General features: G+C 40.4%; 1 protein-coding gene across 1 annotated transcript in view; it reads left to right on the forward strand.

Moving 5' to 3' along the window:
• Positions 1-12,005: 12,005 nt before the first annotated feature.
• The window catches only part of LOC102412377 (gamma-interferon-inducible protein 16), a 112,474-nt gene continuing 103,552 nt past the window's right edge, over positions 12,006-20,927 (forward strand). Inside the window, exon 1 of the mRNA XM_044944160.2 lies at positions 12,006-12,026. The gene's annotated coding sequence lies outside the window, so the exon portion shown is untranslated. The remainder of the gene's footprint in view (positions 12,027-20,927) is intronic.

The raw sequence follows: 20,927 nt of genomic DNA on the forward strand, positions 1-20,927 counted from the left end.
TTCATTCTTGGATGCATTCATTCATTTGTTTGTTTGTTTTTTCTCTGCCTGACTCAAATGCATGGTAGTAGCCCAGATGTTGGATGGGAGCCAAGAACAGATGTTTGCAGGCTATTATCTTAAACTCTTGTGTTGGATATAAAAAAGGTATAAACAGTAAAGACCATAAGTTTCAATGGCATGACTTTAAATTGGGAGTCTAGAGGAAGGGTAGTTTCTCACCACTTTACATCCATGGGATTTGTCTCATTTTTATTTCTTACTCCTCGTCTGGCAGAGTGCACTTGAGATGTAAGAGTCATCAATGGAGCACCCTGTGGCCATTATTGGGTTTATAAAGCCAGCATAGGGAGATCAGAGAGTTGTTTAAAACCTGAAACCATGTTGTGAGCCTGGAACCCAAGTTCAAATACTTGGATATAAAAGAAACTGAGAGCCCATGTGTTGAAGGAGGATAAAGTTACACATGCAGAGCAAGTAAACAAAACCTAGAAAACAGACACAAAAAAGGAGGCTAAAAAATCACACCAAATTCATGTCTGAGATCTCATAATTTTCCCACTTATACAGCTTGTGCTCACAGGTACACTTGCAATTTGACCAAGTACAATCTATACTTAAAACAGTTGTCCTAACCTGTTATTTTAGTCATGATGTTGGGTATAACTGTGGTTTCTAAACAAGAAACTTATTCCATAGTCACTTAGGGATTAAGTGGCTTAACTGGAATGAAACCATGATTGCAGGGCTCACTTTATAGTTTCTATCACCAGTTCATACAGCCAGTATAGAATCTCACTGGCCTTGAATAATCCCTTAACTTTCCAAGAGCCAAATACCTGGCTTTGGAGGAAGAGATTCTTATGATGTGCTGGAGTTTGGACCAGGCTCTGTTTGAATCCTGACTCTGCCACTCACTATCTCTGTGACTCTAAGTGAGTTACGGAAACCTCTCTTTGCCTCATTTCCCTCATTAGTAAAATGAGGATAATCATATGACCCACCACTGGTTGTCAGAGGGATTAAATGGATCAAGAGGAGTAAATCATTAGAACAGTGTCTGCTAAATAAGCATCAGTTTTTGCTATTGTTTTTCTGTTGTGGGTTAAGTGCATTTCCTCCTGTTTGAGCTTTTGTTGGACTGGAAGGCAGCTAATTCTGCCTGCAGACATGAAGGTCCTGACTCAGGTTTTTTCAGCCTTATTTGGAGGATCCTCACAACACTGGTGTCCTTTTCCTTTCAAGTCGGAGCTCATTCCAATCTTCTTTTTTTCTATTTTTGATTGTGCTGGGTCTTTGTTGTGTGCATGCTTTCTCTAGTTGTGGTGTGCAGGCTTTTCATTGTGGTGGCTTCTCTTGCTGTGAAGCACAGGTTCTAAGCACATATGCTTCAGCAGTTGCAGTATGCGGGCTCAGTAGTTGTGGCTCTCTGGCTCCAGGGTGCACCTTCTCTCTTGAGCTGTTGCTTTCTCCCTTCATCTTTTCCCCACTGACTCTCTCTGTCGTCCCTATGGTCATGTCCTCTTCCCTGGCAATCCTACCCATGGCAGCCCTGTCTTTCAGATCTGGCTCAAGAGTTCTAACGATGAAGGGTTTTCTTTTACATTGGTGTATCAGTATCAGTTCGGTCACTCAGTTGTGTTGACTCTTTGTGACTCCATGAACCTCAGCACGCCAGGCCTCCCTGTCCATCACCAACTCCTGGAGTCTACCCAAACCCATTCCATCGAGTCGGTGATGCCATCCAACCATTTCATTCTCTGTTGTCCCCTTCTCCTCTTGCCCTCAATCTTTCCCAGCATCAGGCTCTTTTCAAGTGAGTCAGCTCTTCGCATCAGGTGGCTAAAGTATTCGAGTTTCAGCTTCAACATCAGTCCTTCCAATGAACACCCAGGACTGATCTCCTTTAGGATGGACTGGTTGGATCTCCTTGCAATCCCAGGGACTCTCAAGAGTCTTATTCAACACCACAGTTCAAAGGCATCAATTCTTCGGTGCTCAGCTTTCTTCACAGTCCAACTCTCACATCCATACGTGACCACAGTGGCTGACTTTATTTTTCTGGGCTCCAAAATCACTGCAGATGGCGACTGCAGCCATGAAATTAAAAGACGCTTACTCCTTGGAAGGAAAGTTATGACCAATCTAGACAGCATATTAAAAAGCAGAGACATTACATTGGTGTATGGGTACTAAATATGGAGGAGGGTATGGCAACCCACTCCAGTATTGTTGCGTGGAGAATCCCAATGGACAGAGGAGCCTGGTGGGCTACAGTCCATGGGGTCACAAAGAGTTGGACATGACTAAGCAACTAAGCACAGGATATAGGCACTCAATACCTAATGTTTTTCAATGCTAGCTTCGTGGCAGGAGAGGACAGTTTAGTTCAGGATTAAAAGACTGGCCAATAGCTGTGATAATGATGCAGGTGATCAGAAAGAAGGAGAGAGGCAGCAGATCAAGATGCTCCAGGATCCTTGTGCAAGACAAATCACAGGTATCCTGTCTGCTCAACTAAAACCTGTAACCAGTTAACTAAATTGCGTGTCTAATAGATCACATATAACTATACACCAAAAGGAAATATTTCAAATGTCTTTTGCACACAGGACTCTGGCTCACAGAGTCCATCTTTTGGTGACAGGTTTTCTGAGGACAAAAAGAACTCAAGTGAATCCTAAATTTCACTCAGTGTTTTTATTGTTGATGTTGTAATTTTGAAATTATCATATGTGTGTCATAGAATAAAGCAAATAAGCAGGGAATTCCCTGGCAGTCTGGTAGTTAGGACTGTGTGCTTTCACTGATGAGAGCCTGGTTTGATCCCATCCCTGGTTGGAGAACTAAAATCCCACAAGCTGCGTGGTATGGCAAAAAAAAAAAAAAAAAAGGCAAATAAACAAAACTGTTGATGATATTAGGATCAAAGTTTTTCAGTGTCTGAGAAAAGACAAAATATAGAAACAAAGAAGGTAATGGAGAAAACCCTACAATATCTAATCTAAGTTGGAAATATCAATAAGAGCACAAGGTTATATACATAGTCTATATAAAATATAGCATGTGTTGCATACAATATAATCTGTGTGAAATTAAAAGACGCTTGCTCCTTGGGAGAAAATCTATGACAAACCAAGACAGCATATGAAAAAGCAAAGACATCACTTTGATGCTTTTGAAATGTGGTGCTGGAGAATATTCTTGAGAGTCCCTTGGACATCAAGGTTATCAAACCAGTCCATACTAAAGGAAATCAAACCTGAATATTCACTGGAAGGGCTGATGCTGAAGCTCCAATACTTTGGCCACCTGATATGAAGAGCCAGCTCATTGGAAAAGACCCTGATGCTGAGAAAAATTGAGGGCATGAGGAGAAGGGGACGACAGAGGATGAGATGGTTGGATGGCATCTCAGTGGACATGAGTTTTAGAAAACTCCAGGAGATACTGAAGGACAGGAAAGCCTGGCATGCCACAGTCCTTGGGTTGCAAAGAATTGGAGTAGACTGAAGGACTGAACAATAGCAACAACAATTTATATTTATCTGTGTATAATCTATAAGTCTATTATATAGCTATGTCTATATACATATATATGTGTGTGTGGAGAGAGAGGCAGGGAGAGAACAAAAATTTGAGAATATGCTCTATTATTTAGAAACCAATGTACTCCAGTAGCAATGAGCACAGCTACATTCAAGTACTATTTTCTAAAATACAATGTTCACTAAAAAAACTAAGGCTCCTTAGAGAAATGACAAGTTCTAGCTTTGAAGCAGGAGAAATTTAAAGTGAGGTTAAGATTTCTTATGCCATCATAATGGAAAGAAATTCTAAAGAGTAATAGGGGTCTTGTTAAAAGGAAACAGCTCTCACTGGACAAGTTTGGGACAATATTAACCTCAAAAGAATAATGCTTGAATTATATCAATCAAAATGTCTGAGTTTGTAATGCCACTCAAAAAAAGATAAAAGAAAAATAAAAAAAGAAAAAGGGGAAATAAAAGCTTATTTACTACAGTGGAGATTCTTAGGATACCAACTTCTTATTATGAAAATTAGTAATTAAAAGGAAATATTTAAGCTTTACTCTGTGTTAGTCTGGATAGGTGGATTATGCCACAACCTCAAAATCTTAGTGGCTTGAAACAAGAGAGTTTATTTTTCATTTTCACTCCTCGTCCGTCTTGGATTAGCAGCTGTTCTGATCCACATCTTCCTCACTTAGGGATACAAAATGACAGAGACTCAATGATTTAGAATGCTATTGTGGCAGTGGAAAGGAATGTGCTAGAAAATACACCATATGTCTACTCATATTTTCATGACCCAAGCAAGTTATATGGTCATGTCCAAATTTAGGAGGGTAGACAAGTTCAATCCCACAATGGCAGATTGTGTAAATTTTTTAGGAAATAAATTTCTTCTTCCCTTTTCCCCAGGAACACAGTAAACTTCATCCTACCAACTTTGTGACTTGCTCCAACTGATGCCACGTGGGCAGAAGTGACATCATGCTGGCCTGGAGCAGTGGCTCTACAAGGCATCTCATCCTTTGTCTCTTTAGCACTCAGGGCATCCAAGAAGAGAAGAGCAGGCCCCCAGGAGCCGGTGCTTCTTTTTTAGACTCCTGGTTTTAGAGACACACTACACTGATCTGGAGTCTGGAGCAAAGCCCAGAAGAGCTACAGCTGAGCCACAGGCAAATCACAGACTCATAAGAGATGTTTCTTGTTGTGAGTCAGTAAGATTTGGGCTTGTTTGTTGCTGAAGCAAAAGCTGACTAATCCACCCATCATATACTCAGAAGGAAGATTAAAAGTGGAATACTGGTGGCTAGCCACATTGCCTTTTAAAGTGAAGCGAGTACTCCAGATTGCCAACTAATAAATGTTGAAGGAATGATACTACTAGACACCACTGTTTTGCCATCCTGAAATCATTAATTCCAGCAGTTATTACCAATGAATATGGAACCATTAGGTGAAAGTTTATTCGGAAATAGAATATTTGGATGAGGCTAAGTAGCATCTTGTGGATTACTTCCTGCTTGCAGGGGGTTCACTGTAGCTTTGGAGAGAACTGGTGGAATCAAACGCTATGTCACTGATGGTGGACGGCTTGACATTGTGTGCTCCTGGTGTGATGCAGTTTGAAGCAATAGCACTGCCTTTGAAATATCCTTGCCTGAAATGTTTCATCTGTATTTAATCAAGACTTTAGTTTAGAGTTTCAATATACAGGGGATACAGGAGACATAGGAGCATGTTAAATAATGTTGCAGGAGACAGTGCATCAGGAATGTGGTAATTTTATAAGGTGATTGTTCTAATTTTTTCAAAATCCCCATGTCACAGGGATTCAAAAAAAAAACAGTATGTTTGTGTGGCTGTTCTGGTTTAAAAATGACAAAAGATATAAGACAAATGTAGTGCATAAGCCTTGATTGGATTCTAGTTTCAAAAAATCTCACTAGTTTCAAGAAAAGAAAAAAAACTATAAAAGTTTCAAAAGTTTTTCTAGTTTCAAAAAAAACTATAAAAGCATCTGTTGGTGAGTTTGGGAAATTTGACCATTTGGCCTGATAGTTGCATGATAACAGGGTATTTTTTTTTTATATAATATTCCTAGGTGATGATAAAAGTAGTGAAGCTCTGTTGAAGACATTTTTCTTATAGGAAATGTATGCTGAAGTATTTAATGGCTAAATATTAAACCCAGTTTCAAATAGGTTGACAATAAATTTATACAGATAAACAAACACCAACATAATACTTATAATTCAAGCAAATTGTTAACATTTCTTGAATCTGAGTGGTGTATACAAGTGTTCATGATATTAATCTTTCAAATTTATATTGGAAACATTCTGTATAAAATATTTCATATAAAAAACCTAGGTGGTGGAATTTGAATCTGTACTCAAAATATCATTCCAATCTAGAATTCTGGCAGGATAAATGTGACATCAATTTTTCTTTTTATTTTAATTAATTTTTATTGGTGTATAGTTGATTTATAATGTATAGGTGTCAGGTGTACAGAAAACTGAATCCAGTCTGTTTTAGATTCTGATATAGGTCATTACAGAGTATCGAGTAGAGTTCCCTGTGCTATATAGTAGGTTCTTATTAATTATCTATTGTATATATAGTAGTGTGTATATGTCAATCAATTTTGTTTTCTTTTACTTGCTTTTAAGCCATTTTATTTCAGGCATCCTTATCCTGAATGGTTGCTCCTGACCTTCTGCATCCTCCATTTTTTTTTTTTTTTTCCATTGTGCAAAGAGCGAGCTATCAATTGATTTAGGGAAGGAGATCAATAATTACACTTTACTTGAATTATGATCCACCTGGAGAAACCATATTTTACTGGGTAACTAGTGCTTCTGTTTGGAATAAACATTGCGTATACAAAATGCATGAACTTCGTGTACATCTTCCACCTCATAAGATGAGGCATTTCTCTTCTTTATGGCTAAATGTCTCCTTAGCTCCAGAGCACATCCTTTGCCAGCGCCTTCGGAATCCTGATCTGATCTGTTTATTCTGACTCTTACATGAAACTTCTTTTGACACTTGGCCTTCAGCCTAACACACACACACACACACACACACACACACACACACACATCTGTCACCTCCATATAAAGCATATTTTTCTGCTATCTACTAAGCCTCCCGAGATGTATCGATCTATTTCTGTTCTTCCCTTGACTGCAAAATTTCTGACTATCGTCTGTCCAAGCTATTGCCATTTCTAGCTATTTATTCATTATTCTCATTCATTTCTGAAGCAACTCTTGCTGAAGTCACACAAAAAAAGCAACTTGAGAGTGGAACCCAATTTTTCAATTGTCTGTACTCATCTGTATTTCTCTATATGTAATTTCTTAAAAAAATAATACCTCTTCCATCTAAAGTTTTTTTTTTTTTTTTTTTTTTTTTTTTGCAGTGTCCAAGGGATATAACAACAGTTTCAGAAGCACACCTAGTGCCAAGTGGCTTTGAAAGACCTGAGGTACACAGGCCTTTTCTAAGCAGGATTGGTCACTTCACTGGACTCTTTCCTATCAAACCAAGGCCACAGGGGTTCTATGAACTCAGGCCACTGTCTTCTTCCAGGCTCAATTTTCCTCTCTCCACTTTAAACCATTTGGGCTCATGTGTGTTTTTCCTTTATGGCCTTTCTGTTGCCTCAAACCTGGGCTCCTTCTCAGTGTAGTTCTTCATACTGACTATCTGAAATGTTTTCTTAGCTTTGATTTGAGTTTATCTTGCTATCCTGTCTTTTGGGTCTCTCTGTTTCAGATTCATGCATAACATCCTGAAATCCACAGTTTTACCCTGCCGTTGCATTTAGGTTCCCAGAATATCATGTGAGGCCGAGTATAATGGACACCCACCTTTTTGACTCAAAAGACATGAATTAGAACAAACTCTGGGAGATAGCAAAGGACAGAGGAGCCTGGTGTGCTACAATGCATGGGGTCACAAACTTAGTTGGACATGTCTTAGCAACTGAACAACAACAGCCTTTCTATAAAAGGGGATCTTGCACAATAGCAGTTTTGCCTAATAAATGTCGTTCTTTGGGCTACTGTGTCTGGTTGGTGGCTTTGTAGCCAATTCAAAGGTCAAGGATAGAGTTGCTTATCTTGTGCCTACAGACCTGACTTCTACAATCCTAGGAAGAAGATATGGCTGCCAATTCAGCTTTGAATATCAATAAAGATACAGGCACTGACATTTTGATGAGTGGCATTTCTGTTATCCTACCTGAAAGAGGAGACTGAAAGTGTTATACCACGGCACGAGAAACTGGAGAGCAAACTGTGCAGGATCCCTGGCTGTCTCATCTGGACTTCATGAAGGCACTTTCCCAGTCATACATGGTCTACAACCATTCTCGGGATCGACTGGAAGAGAATGGTCAGGCATGTAGTATGATGGTGAGTTATGTCTACTTTTCTAAGATTTGGTATGAAGTTGTACCCTCTTCTAGGGAGATATGAGTAAACAATCTCAGGCGCCATGCAGGTCAAGTAGGCTAATGTGAACTGGTGAAGATCATTTTTGTCCTACTGCCGCTGCTGCCGCTGCTAAGTCGCTTCCGTCGTGTCCGACTCTGTGCGACCCCAGAGACGGCAGCCCACCAGGCTCCCCCGTCCCTGGGATTCTCCAGGCAAGAACACTGGCATGGGTTGCCATTTCCTTCTCCAATGCATGAAAGTGAAAAGTGAAAGTGAAGTCGTTCAGTCGTGTCCAACTCTTCGCGACCCCATGGACTGTAGCCCACCAGGCTCCTCCATCCATGGGATTTTCCAGGCAAGAGTACTGGAGTGGGGTGCCATTGCCTTCTCCATTTGTCCTACTAACCTGGACATATAATAATGCTCAAGGCCACACCTCCCAGACAGCTTCACCTAGTACCCTAGCAGGGATGAGTCCAGAGAAAGGGAATAGAGAGTCAATGAAAGTTGTGGGGGTTGGGGTGGAGAAGGAATTTCCCTTTAATACTCATCAAACAGTAGCTTCATGCCTAGAGTCTGTGTTCCTGGAGATCTGGTAGCTCCATAAAGCACATCCCAGATAAGAAACGTTCTGTTCTTAAGAAGAAATGAGATAAATGGTCAGGTTCAGGCCTACTCATCCTTCCTTTCAACGTTCTTAAGACCATGGCTTTGGATACTGGTTTGTAACTATAGATTCCATGTAAAGTGGGATTTCAAGCCATTGGAAATACTTTCTATATCCATCCTGTTCGTTGGGGTCAGCCACCTACTGAGCCCATTCGCACACTACAGGGTCCATCCCTATGAGATCATACATGTAGCACTCCGTGTGGATGAACTTTCATCTATCATATGACTTCCTTCTGAACTTCGACATCCTGGCTAAAATCCTATGCCAAGTTCATCTCCTAGCACTCCATGCTCTGGAGCTTCACCAGATTCACTCTTATCGGTATTATCTATTGTCACAGTCAGCCACCCTTCTTGTTTTATAGGTATCTGGGTATTAACAAGTCATATTATTAATCAAGGGAGAGGTCTTCTCACAACAGGATGTAGACTTACCCTCACTCTAGACTGTGGCTGTGCCTTTGATTATGTGCAGTGTTTATTCTTGGAACCAGAAGAAGGGCTCTCTTGGGATTATATAGATAAGAATGTTTAATCTTAAAACAGATTTGTGTGCCTCAACTAATCCTGCTGGGACTGCTGAGCTCCTCATGAAGAAGAAAGATGGAAGTTCAAACCATGATAGTATTGCTCTAGCCTTATATGATGACAACATGTGCCCACTGTCCATTTTCACCCACTGGGTTTTTATAGCTGTGAGGCTGGAGTATTCATGAAGTTCAGTCTTGTGGAGGAAAACAGCCAATTAAAAGCGGGATAATGGCATAGGTAAAGCCTTCCAGACACTCTTAGGGGCACAGAAATATTAAGTAATGTGTTTCTTTTCAGGACGGAACTTCAGTATCTTAGCAGCTAATAAGTGTGACTCTTCATAATCCAGTAGATTGAGTGACTGCTATCCAGAAGATCTATCAAAAACTCCTCACACTGTACCTCACTTACCCAGGCCTTGGTCTGTTTGGGGCTGGGCCAACTAGCACAGCACACATTCTGTGAGAGCTTAGAGGCCTCACTTCTGGGTGTTATATTCTCCAAACAGGTTTATCTCTATAATGTAAGATGATATATCTTCTATATTTAATGGTAAGCCCCCAAGACTAAGGAGTATAACTCCTTTGGGAGTTCAAAGGCACTCCTAGAAGATCAAATCCCTTTAATCACGTCATTGTCCATTCTCCAATTTCCTTAAGAAAGGTCAGGTTTACCTGAAACTTGGCTGAAGCTGCTATCCATGCTCAGTCATGTCAACTCTTTGTGACCCCATGGACTGTAGCCCACCAGGCTCCTCTGTCCATGAAATTCTTCAGGCAAGAATACTGGAGTGGGTTGCCATTTATTCCTCCAGGGAAACTTGGCTACACACCAGCTTTTTTTTTCCTTTTTTTTCTTTTTCAGGATATCGTCCTTCTCAGATCTTAGCTTAACTCAGTACATCATGTCCTCTCTAATTCTTAAAGACAGATATCACACTAGTAAAGTGGCTAAATTTACATTTATCTCTTTCAAGATAATGCCACTCGGAGACCGCTACCCTCAAACTTACTTGTTCATCTGGTTTTGCCAGGGTCATCTACTCAGGATGGGAAAATAACTGCTTACTTTTAAATTGGCATAGAGACTCTTACCTTGAGGGGTCTGCATTCATAACCCTGAGGCATGATCACTATAGTGGCCAAGAAAAGCTCAGTTCCTACCAGATGTGATATTATTTTTTTTAATAGGGATTTGAATTCCAGATAATGTACATACAATGTGGCCCAAATGTCCAGATCCATAGAGCTATGACAATCCAAGTGCTAGTACTCAATGCCTAGTGGCATAACCCAGCTTATATAATAATATAACCTCATTGCATTCATTAGATTCATTGAATTCATTAGAGTTGATAGAATTCACTCAAAGGCAATGTTAAAATATGCCTAGGTCATGGGACTTCCCTGGTGGTCCAGTGGCTTAGACTCTGTGCTCCCAATGCAGGGGGCCGGGATTCGATCCCTGGTCAGGGTACTAGATGCCACAGGCTGTAACTAAGAATTCATGTGCCGCAACTAAAAAAAGATCCCACATGCTGCAAATAAGACCTGGTGCAGCCAAATAAATAAATTAAAAAAATATATATCTAGTTTAGCACTCTCTAAAAGAACCATAATTACCTCCAAGAAATTTCTGAAGAATGGAGAAGTCACTATAACAGTTTAGCTACTTAAGTTTTTAAAAATGACTATATGACAAAAAATGGCTATATGCAAATACTATAGCAGTTCAGCTACTTAAAAATGTGTTTGAGCACCCAGATGCTCAACAAACGTATTTTGAATGAATGCATAGATAAATGAATAAATAAGAGCTGATTTGTAGGTCTGCTTCTTCCAGTTGCCAGCCTGGTGACCACCCCCTCCCGATGCTAATTTCCTATCCTTCATGTGGTCTGTCAGATCTTCTTGTACCTTATATTTGAGCTGATACTGTGTTAGACATCTTTGCATGAAAGCTCCACTATTGGTGTTGGGAGTGGTCCTAGGGGAACCAAGATACGACTACTTTATTTGCTACCTGGAGCGGAGAGATTATCTAGATTCCATAGTAGACCTGCCCATGCCTGCTCCAAGAGCCTCAGTGGGGAACTAATGTGACTGTGCTTCTACTAATATCTCTTCCAGTCATTTCCGCTGCCCTGCTTCTCTGGCAGGATTTATCTGCTCATTCACCTCTCTACTTGGCAGTCTGGTTAAAACTGCAACCTGAACCTCACCCAAGGCTATAGGAATTTATTGGCCCACCTGGCAGACGGTTATACAGGAATGGTCTGAGTAATGGTTTTCAAAATTTATTGTACATCAGAGTCACCCTGGAGAGCTTGTTCAGACACAGCCTGCTCATGTCACCCCTCAGAGTTTCAGGTTTATTTGATCTGGCTTGAGGCCCAAGAATTTGCATTTCTAACAAGTTTCCAGGTGATGTAGATGTTGCCAGTCCAGGGGCCACACTTGGAGACTCACTACTCCAGGTGTGAATTCCTTGAAATCAGGAAACAAAGGAAGACCTTTTCGCTTTCATTTCTCTCTACCTAAAATATCTTTGGCTGATTTCTCAAATGGATAGAAAAACTACTCAGATTTGACTGAAAAAGGAAAGAGAAAACTCAATAGTGCCTTTTCTTTCCAGGGGCTTAGCACCCAGGTGACAGCAAGGGCCACTCCAGGTTCTAAGTGAAAGTGGCCAGGGGCACTTTTCCTTGTTACCTTTCAAATCTTCTTCTTATCATGTTAATGCATGAAGAAATTTACTTGCTGTATCTTTCTACCCTAAGAAGACTAAGTCATCCCTGCAGCTTTGACTCAAGGACTAGTTTGTTGTGGAACTAGATTCCAATGAGGTAAGGTTTGTGTGAATTTTTCTTGAAAAAGCTCAGGCAGAACCATTTGCTCATCGAACAACTAGAAAGAAACAATGGTTGTGGGTTTCTGCGGTGGGAAACGTGGTGGTATTGACAATATTCCAGAAAAAGAAAATCTGTGGGTAGTTTGATTCTAAACCTCCAGTTGACTGAGGGAACAGAAGTTAGCTTTTATTTCACCACAACTGAGATTTTAACAAAAGGAAATGCATTTGGCTGTGGCAGGAATTAGAATGTATTGTGCAGGAGGTTGACCCAGACTGAGTCTAAAAGGAATTCTGATTTTCTGGGTGTGTTGGTCTGCAGGTGTCTTATTGATGTGAGTTTATTTTTAGAGGCTTTTGATTTTTGGCCAAAGGAGGGAGAAACTTTAGGGCTGGGGATCTGTTTCTTAGAAAAAGATGAGAACAATGGCATGACAAAATGCCTATGATGTAATATTAGGTTAAAAACATCAGAATACGGAACTGTATTATGTATTATTCCTGAGGTTAAAAAAGTACCTAGGAGATAAACTCTTCATAGATTCAGAAGGGCAAGAATATATAGCCTTTAAACTTTTTTTTTCTATTGCACATTTTAATTTCTATTTCTTGTAGTATTACATGACAGAATATTTGTTTCCATTCATTTAAGATTGAACCCCCTTTCCCCTGCATTCACAGCTAGATTCTTTGAGTTTGAGGAATAAATTAGATTCATGTGACAACCATTCTTAAAATAGGTTGAGACATCTCTTATAGCCTTATTAAATACATAATATACATTTCTAAATGTCCCATCAGATGAAAGTTGTTAATTGTGTTATTCAGCACTTCTATATTTTTGCTGAATTGTTTTGGTTGCTTGAATCATAATTTATTGAAAAAAACATGTGCTATAATCTCCCACCATCATGGTGATTTTTCAGTTTATTTCTGCAGGTCTTTTGACTTTTGTTTATGTCTACTGAGTCTACCTATTTAATAATGCATCTACATGTTTAGAATTGTTATGTTGCTTTAGTTACTTTAATCTTTAATAATTGTATAGAAACTCTGTGTTTAATGATGTTATTTGTCTTCAAGTCTTCTTTGACTGATTTTAATTTATCTATACTGGCTGTCTCTTAGCATTTGATTGACATATCACTTCTCATTCTTTTCAACTTTTCATTATTTTCATGCTGTAGGTGTGTCTTTTGTAAGAAGCACAGAAGTTGGATTGTGTTGTAATCCAACCTGATATTCTCTTTTAACTGACAAGTTTGATTTACATGTGTTGAGATAATTGATATATTTGGATTTGGTACGATTAGTTTTATTTTCATATTATACTTCTTTTATGTTTGCTTTCTCCTTTTTTTTTCTCATCTTTTTTTTTAGGATGAATATTTATATATTTCCCTTCATTTTTTAAAAAAAATATTTATTTTTAATTGAAAGGTAATTGCTTTGCAGTATTGCATTGTTCTCTTGCTTCTTGTTTCGTAAGTCCTATGTCATTAAGTCTGTGAGGACAAGGCATTTTCTTAGAGTCCAGGTAAATTGCTACCAGATGTTTTCTCACTCCTTTTAAAAAATGGAGGTGAAATTCACATAACATAAAATTAACCAGTTTAAACTGAACAATTCTGCAGCTTCTACAATGTTCATAATGAGTATGCAAGCACAACTCTATCTAGTTCCAAAATATAACAAGGTCTCTTTTGCTTTGCTCTGCAAGATGTTTTATTAGACCTCAGGCCAGGTTGTTTTACTTTTCTTGTAAGAAAGAGTTCTTTCTATATACCTCCTGTGCTGTGCTGTGCTTACTTTCTCTGTCATGTCCAAATCTTTGCGATTCCATGGACTGCAGCCTGCCGAGCTCCTCTGTCCAGGGGATTCTCCCTGAAAGAAAACTGGAGTGGGTTACCATGCCATCCTCCAGAGGATCTTTCTGACGCAGGGATCGAACCCATGTCTCCTGCATTTCTGGTGGATTCTTTACCTCTGAGCCACCAGGTAAGTCTCTATACACCTTCAGTTCAGTTCAGTTCAGTCGTTCAGTTGTGTCCGACTCTTTGTGACTCCATGAACTGCAGCACTCCAGGCCTCCCTGTCCATCACCAACTCCCGGAGTTTACCCAAACTCATGGCCATTGAGTCGGTGATGCCATCCAACCATCTCATCCTCTGTCGTCCCCTCCTCCTCCTGCCCCCAATCCCTCCTAGCATCAGGGTCTTTTCAAATGAGTTGGCTCTTCGCATCAGGTGGCCAAAATATTGGATTTTCAGCTTCAACATCAGTCCTTCCAGTGAACACCCAGGACTGATCTCCTTTAGAATGGACTGGTTGGATCTCCTTGCAGTCCAAGGGACTCTCAAGAGTCTTCTCCAACACGACAGTTCAAAAGTTCAATTTCACCATAGTTCAATTTTTCAGTGCTCAGCTTTCTTTATAGTCCAACTCTCACATGCATACATGACTACTGGAAAAACCATAGCCTTGACTAGAGGGACCTTTGTTGACAAAGTAATGTCTCTGCTTTTTAATACGCTGTCTAGGTTGGTCATAACTTTCCTTCCAAGGAGCAAGCGTCTTTTAATTTCATGGCTGCAATCACCATCTGCAGTGATTTTGGAGCCCCCCAAACTAGTCAGCCACTGTTTCCACTGTTTCCCCATCTATTTCCCATGAAGTGATGGGACCAGATGCCATGATCTTAGTTTTCTGAATGTTGAACTTTAAGCCAAGTTTTTCACTCTGGTCTTTCACTTTCATCAAGAGGCTCTTTAGTTCTTCTTCACTTTCTGCCATAAGGGTGGTGTCATCTGCATATATGAGGTTATTGATATACACCATCAGCACCTTCCAAAGCATACATGGACTGCCCTTAGCCTCATTCTCTGTCCACTCTGCTATTAGAATGATCATTAGATCTGATTAGACAGATTATCTGTTAGACTGATGATCATTCTAAAAGCAGAGTGGAAGGGACTGAGGCTGCAGGCAGTCCACATCTGCTTTGGAAGTTGCTGAAGGTATATAGAGGCTTACCTGGTGGCTCAGAGGTAAGAATCCACCAGCAATGCAGGAGACGTGGGTTTGATCTCTGTATCAGAAAGATCCTCTGGAGGAGAGCATAGTCACCCACAACAGTTTTCTTGCAGGGAGAATCCCATGGAGAGAGGAGCCTGGCAGGCCGCAGTCCATTGTGCGGCTTCTAATTGATCGGGCTTCCCTTGTGGCTCAGCTAGTAGAGAATCCTCCTGCAATGTGGGAGACCTGGGTTCAATCTCTGGGCTGGGAAGATCCCCTGGAGAAGGGAAAGGCTATCCACTCCAGTATTCTGGCCTTCCATGGATTGTATAGTCCATGGAGTAGCAAGGAGTCAGGCATGACTGACTTTCACTTTCACTTCTAATTGATCTGAATCTTGTCCTACTGTTTATTTTATTCATTTATATATATATTTTAATTCAGATATAGTTGACATATAACATTATATTAGTTGCAGGTGTACTATTTATTTGAGATGCTGAATGCTGGATTACAAGAAAACCCCAATCTCTAGTAAGGAATGTGTGTTAGAGCTCTACCTGACTCTACCCCACCTACACAGCAGGTTATAGTGAGAATGCAAAATTCCCTGGACCACTAATGGAATGGAATGTTGCCAGGATCCAGTACCCCTACCCTAACCCCAAATTTTCCCTGATGTTTTCTAGATGTTGTAATTCCTGAATGTATGTCGAAAGAAGGAGGATGAGAACAGATAACACTTTGGCCACTAAAATATCAATATGCATGCAGAGAAGGGTTTGATCTCAGTTTTCTACTTGGCACAGACTCAATTTCTCTAATCCAGAGGGGCAGCATTGCAGAAGGGACAAAGTGTCTCCACACTTTTTGGTTTTAGGTGGACAGGTTTTGTGTAGCAACGTGTATTAAGGCTACTGTTTGCACTTACCAAGCAATTACCATCAGCTTTTCACATTATGCTAATAGGTTGACTGATGGCAGTGTAAGATTTTTCTTTTTTCTTTGTAAATCTTCACATCTATCTTTGTCTTCATAGGTAATTCACTGGAAAGTCGGGAACATCTGCTTTGGAAAATCTTGGCAGTTTTTTTTTTTTTTAATGACATTTTGGGGTTCATAGGCCCTCATATACCAAGGGCAGAGGAAGAAGGTCTGAGAAAACATAGAATTTGAGTCTTTTGTGCATAAATGGCACCTCCCAATCTGGTGACACTTCAGATTCTGGTTCTCAGAGTTCTCATCGAATAAGATATTATAAAAGGACTCCTGAAGCAAGTTTTATGTGGAAGTAGGGCCATGGTCTCGGAGAAGGCAATGGCACCCCATTCCAGTACTCTTGCCTGGAAAATCTTATGGACGGAGGAGCCTGGTGGGCTGCAGTCCATGGGGTCACGAAGAGTCGGACACGACTGAGCGACTTCACTTTCACTTTTCACTTTCACGCATTGGAGAAGGAAATGGCAACCCACTCCAGTGTTCTTGGCTGGAGAATCCCAGGGACGGGGAAGCCTGGTGGGCTGCCGTCTCTGGGGTCACACAGAGTCGGACACGACTGAAGTGACTTAGCAGCAGCAGCAGCAGCAGGGCCATGGTCTTGGTCTCAACCACACTCAGAGATCAGGGAAGAGGTTGAAAGGAAACCCCCTCACTGCCTCAGCCTTGTCCTGTGAGCTGGTTACAGACAACTCTCTCCCATGGCTTTACAAAGACACCTGCCCTTGAGGTCCTGAAATTCTGTCTCCTTCATACCTTCTCTAATATGATTTCCTTCTTTGTTCTTCATGGGAGAATTTAGAGCAGCAGATTTGAATGATTTTCTTGGGTCTGCTTTGAGGCAATTTGGTATAGCATTGACTTTGATAAAACATAACAAAACAAAAAGTTGGTAAAACATAACTCACATGACCTGAGTTTAATGTCTGGCTCCATCATTTAGAAGCTCAATCATTTTCTTTACTTCATTTGTTTTTCATTGATGTGATCACTACTTGACACATATTTTTATTTGTTTGTCCCACTAGTGCATAAACCCAATGTGGGCATGGAATTTTTCTTTGATCTGTATCTCTACTGCTTCGTATACAGGCTAGCACATTGTCATTAATATTTATTGCATTAGGCTTGTTCCCCCCTCCCCTTTTTTTTCTTTTGCAATCCTAAGTAACTCTGAAATGAGCATCTTCAAGTTTTCATCATAGGTAACTCTGATGTGGAATCTTTTTTTGAATTATTTTGCAAGATACATCACAAGTGCAATTGTTAAATCAAAGTCATAACTATTTTTTGACTCAATATGTATTAACAAATTGCTTTCTAAGATGTCCTGCAAGTTTATCAGAGTTTCCATAAATAAATGTTACTAATTTAATAGGCATAGAATGGTAGAAATTAATTAAATTTAATTTATTTGATGAAGTTTCTATACTTCCTATAATGTACTCAAGTCTATCATAGGAGAAGAATCATGTCACTTCCATTTTTCTATGCTTAATTAAGGAGCACTAGGTATCATTGATCTTCCCTGGTGGCTCTGAGAGTAAAATCGTCTGCTTGCAATGCTGGAGACCTGGGTTCTATCCCTGGGTCGGGAAGATCCCCTGAAGGTGGAAATGGCAACCCACTCCAGTACTCTTGCCTGGAAAATTCCATGGATGGAGGAACCTCATAGGCTACCGTCCATGGGGTCACAAAGAGTCGGACATGACTGAGTGACTTCGCTTTTGCTAGGTATCTTGAGTATGTTGAGAAGATATTTGGCTGTTAAAGAAAAACTGTGGCATCTGGTTAAAAGGGAAAAATAAAGCAAACAGGGACTTATTTATGCCATTTTCTCATTTTTTTCTGTTATCTTTCATGTATCTCATTTTTTTCTTGAAGCCTGGGTGAGATTACAATCACTCAAATGTGAATATGAAGAAATTTTGATGATTTTTTCTTTTCACCCTTTGTTTTGCCAAAAGTTTTCACTTTTGTCTCAGGTTCAAAGGATTTGTTAACAAAATAAGCCACTTGTTATATACAAATAAATAATATAGATATTTATTAGAGAATTATCTGCTTACTTTCAACATACTAACATTAAAAGAAAAGAAAAATAGAAAAAGCAGAGAATACATCACCAAATTGGGTTTTGACCAACATCCAGACTTAATCAGTGCTGGGATGTCCCTGAGTCACAGCACACCTGGAGTCCCAGTTGGGAAAGGGTCTCAGGCAGCAAGTCTGCTCTGTGGGTGAGACTTCAAAGATTGCAGTTCAGGGTTCCTGTTTATAATCCCAGGACAGAAGCAAACTGATATCATCAATCTGTGACCAAATTGCAAGCCTGGTTTCATGTTAATACTGTTTGTTTTGTCTTATAAAACTTGGAATGTTGCTAAGTGTGGGACTTGGTTGGCCAGGCCCCCTTCAGGGGCCCAACAATCTCAAGATTCCTCTCCCATCTTATCTAAGGTTTTGCAAGTCTTGCAGTCTCAGCAGGCAGGTTAGAAGCAAGGTCAGAGACCTGCTCTGCTTTATCTCTGAAGCCTAAAAAAGACTATTCATTTAATTTCTGTAACACCCTCAAATCCTGCCTCTCTTCAGGTCACTAACTAGTTCTAGAGGATTTAACATTTTCTGGAAAGAAAAGGATTAAGGAGATTTCTAGAGAAGATACAAGAACTGACTGACTGAGGCCCAGACATTTGGAAGTAGAGCAGTTATGTGTGTGCTGGTGTGTCTGCGTGTGTGGGTGGGGTGGGGATGCTGGTAGGAAGCTAGGTTGAAGGGAACCTCTGGCAGCTTTGTGTGACACAGGAGAATAACTAAACACAGTGTTATATTTCATCCTTTGTATCACTCTTTTCCCTCTCTGCTTCATTTCCTGCGTTCATTTCTTCAATCTCATGTTCACCTTGATGTGGGAGTGTTGGGGGAGGGTTAGAAAATAATCTTGTCAAAAGATAGGTGTGTGTTTACAAGCCCATTTATCCATGAAAATACTTTATGATATTAAAGAAAATCTTTTGAAAATTTTTTTAAAGGGAGGTAATTTATGTGGCTACTTTACTCATTTTCAAGAGGTGTGATTAGCATCTTTTTCTGTGTACATTTTTTGTAAAAAAATAATACTGCCTATTAGAAATGGTCAGGATACAACTGGAGAGTGTGGTCCACTTTGCTATTGGTTGGCACAGACTATATTAAAGCAACAATGATCCCATGAGAAAGAAGGTTTTTTTTTTTTGTATTCAATTGAAAGGCACAGAGACTTGAATGAACAAAAAATGAAACAACATTGACTTAAACAGGCATTTAATCCAAAATTTATTTTTATGTCTGCTAGTCAACCACCCAGGACTGGTGTAGCAGCTTTGCAAAGCCATATGGGACTTAGGACATGTCTTTTTTTTCTACTTAGTCACACATAGAGTGTGCTTGTCACCTTATGGCCACAAAATGGCCCTTTCAATTCCATGTTAGTGTCCTATTTGAAGCAGTAGAAGTGGATGGGCAAAGAGCATGAGTGTGCCTCCCCTCCCACTTGTTCACAAGCTCTGCTGTGAGGTCCTCCCCACAACTTTTGCTTCGTAAATACTGTGTCACATGGCTCTCCTTATGCATTGTGGAGGCTGGGGAAGGTGGGAGCTGTGGCGTGTTTTTCTCTCTCTTTGCTTGCTTGTAAACTGGGCACAACTGAGAGCACATGGGATGCTTTTAGAAAAGGGAGTGAAGATTTAACACTGAGTAACATTCAGTAACGGGCTCCCAGGTGGCGCTAGTGGCAAAGAATCCACCTGTCAATGCAGGAGATGCAGGTTTGATCCCTGCTTTGGGAAGGTCCCCTGGAGGAGGGCATGGCAACCCACTCCAATATTCTTGCCAGGAAAACTCCATGGACAGTGGAACCTGGTGGGCTACAATCCATAGGTCACAAAGAGTCGGACACAACTGAAGTGACTAACACACACACAAATACAACATTCAGTAACATTGAGCTGCCCCAGAACCTGAACATTTGGCCTTCAGAAATGTGAGTTTGTCAGCCATGTGATCTTCATCATCATTGGGGTTTAAGTGAGAGGTAATCATGGGTTTGTGGGTTTGTAATTCATGGGTTCAGATGTGAGAGTTGGACCATAAAGAAGATGGAGAGCTGAAGAATTGATGTTTTTGAACTGTGGTGCTGGAGAAGACTCTTAAGAGTCCCTTGGACAGCAAGGAGAGCAAGCCAGTCAATCCAAAAGGAAATCAATCCTGAATATTCATTGTAAGACTGATGCTGAAGTTGAAGTTCCAATATTTTGGCCACCTGATGCAAAGAGCCAGCTCCTTGGAAGAGACCCTGATGCAGGGAAAGATTGAAGGCAGAAGGAGAGAGGGTGACAGAGAACAGGTGGATGGATGGCATCACTGATTCAATGGACATGAACTCACACCATCTGGGAGATGGTGACAGACAGGGAAGCCTGGCGTGTTGCAGTCCTTGGAGTCGCGAAGAGTTGGACATGACTTGGTGACTCGATAACAACAACAACAACAATCATGAATTTAGAATAAACATCAAAAATAAAAAGGCAGGACTTCCCTAGTGGTCCAGTGGCTAAGAATCCAGCTTGTAATGTAGGGGATGCCAGTTTGATTCTTGGTCATGGAATGAAGATCCCATATGCCACGAGTGACTAAGCCCATGCACCGCAACTAGAAATCCCATGCACTGCAATGAGAAGATCCTTTGTGACTCAATAAAGATGTTGTGTGCCACAGCTAAGACCTGAGGCAGCCAAAAGAAAAGAAAGCAATGGGAGTTCAGGTGATGAAAATATTTTGGTTATAAGTAGTGGCGACACATAAAATTGTGAATGTATTTAATGCTGTTGAATTATAGACTTAGAA

This window comes from Bubalus bubalis, chromosome 6 (assembly GCF_019923935.1).
Source record: "Bubalus bubalis isolate 160015118507 breed Murrah chromosome 6, NDDB_SH_1, whole genome shotgun sequence".
In the NCBI taxonomy this organism is placed as follows: domain Eukaryota; kingdom Metazoa; phylum Chordata; class Mammalia; order Artiodactyla; family Bovidae; genus Bubalus; species Bubalus bubalis.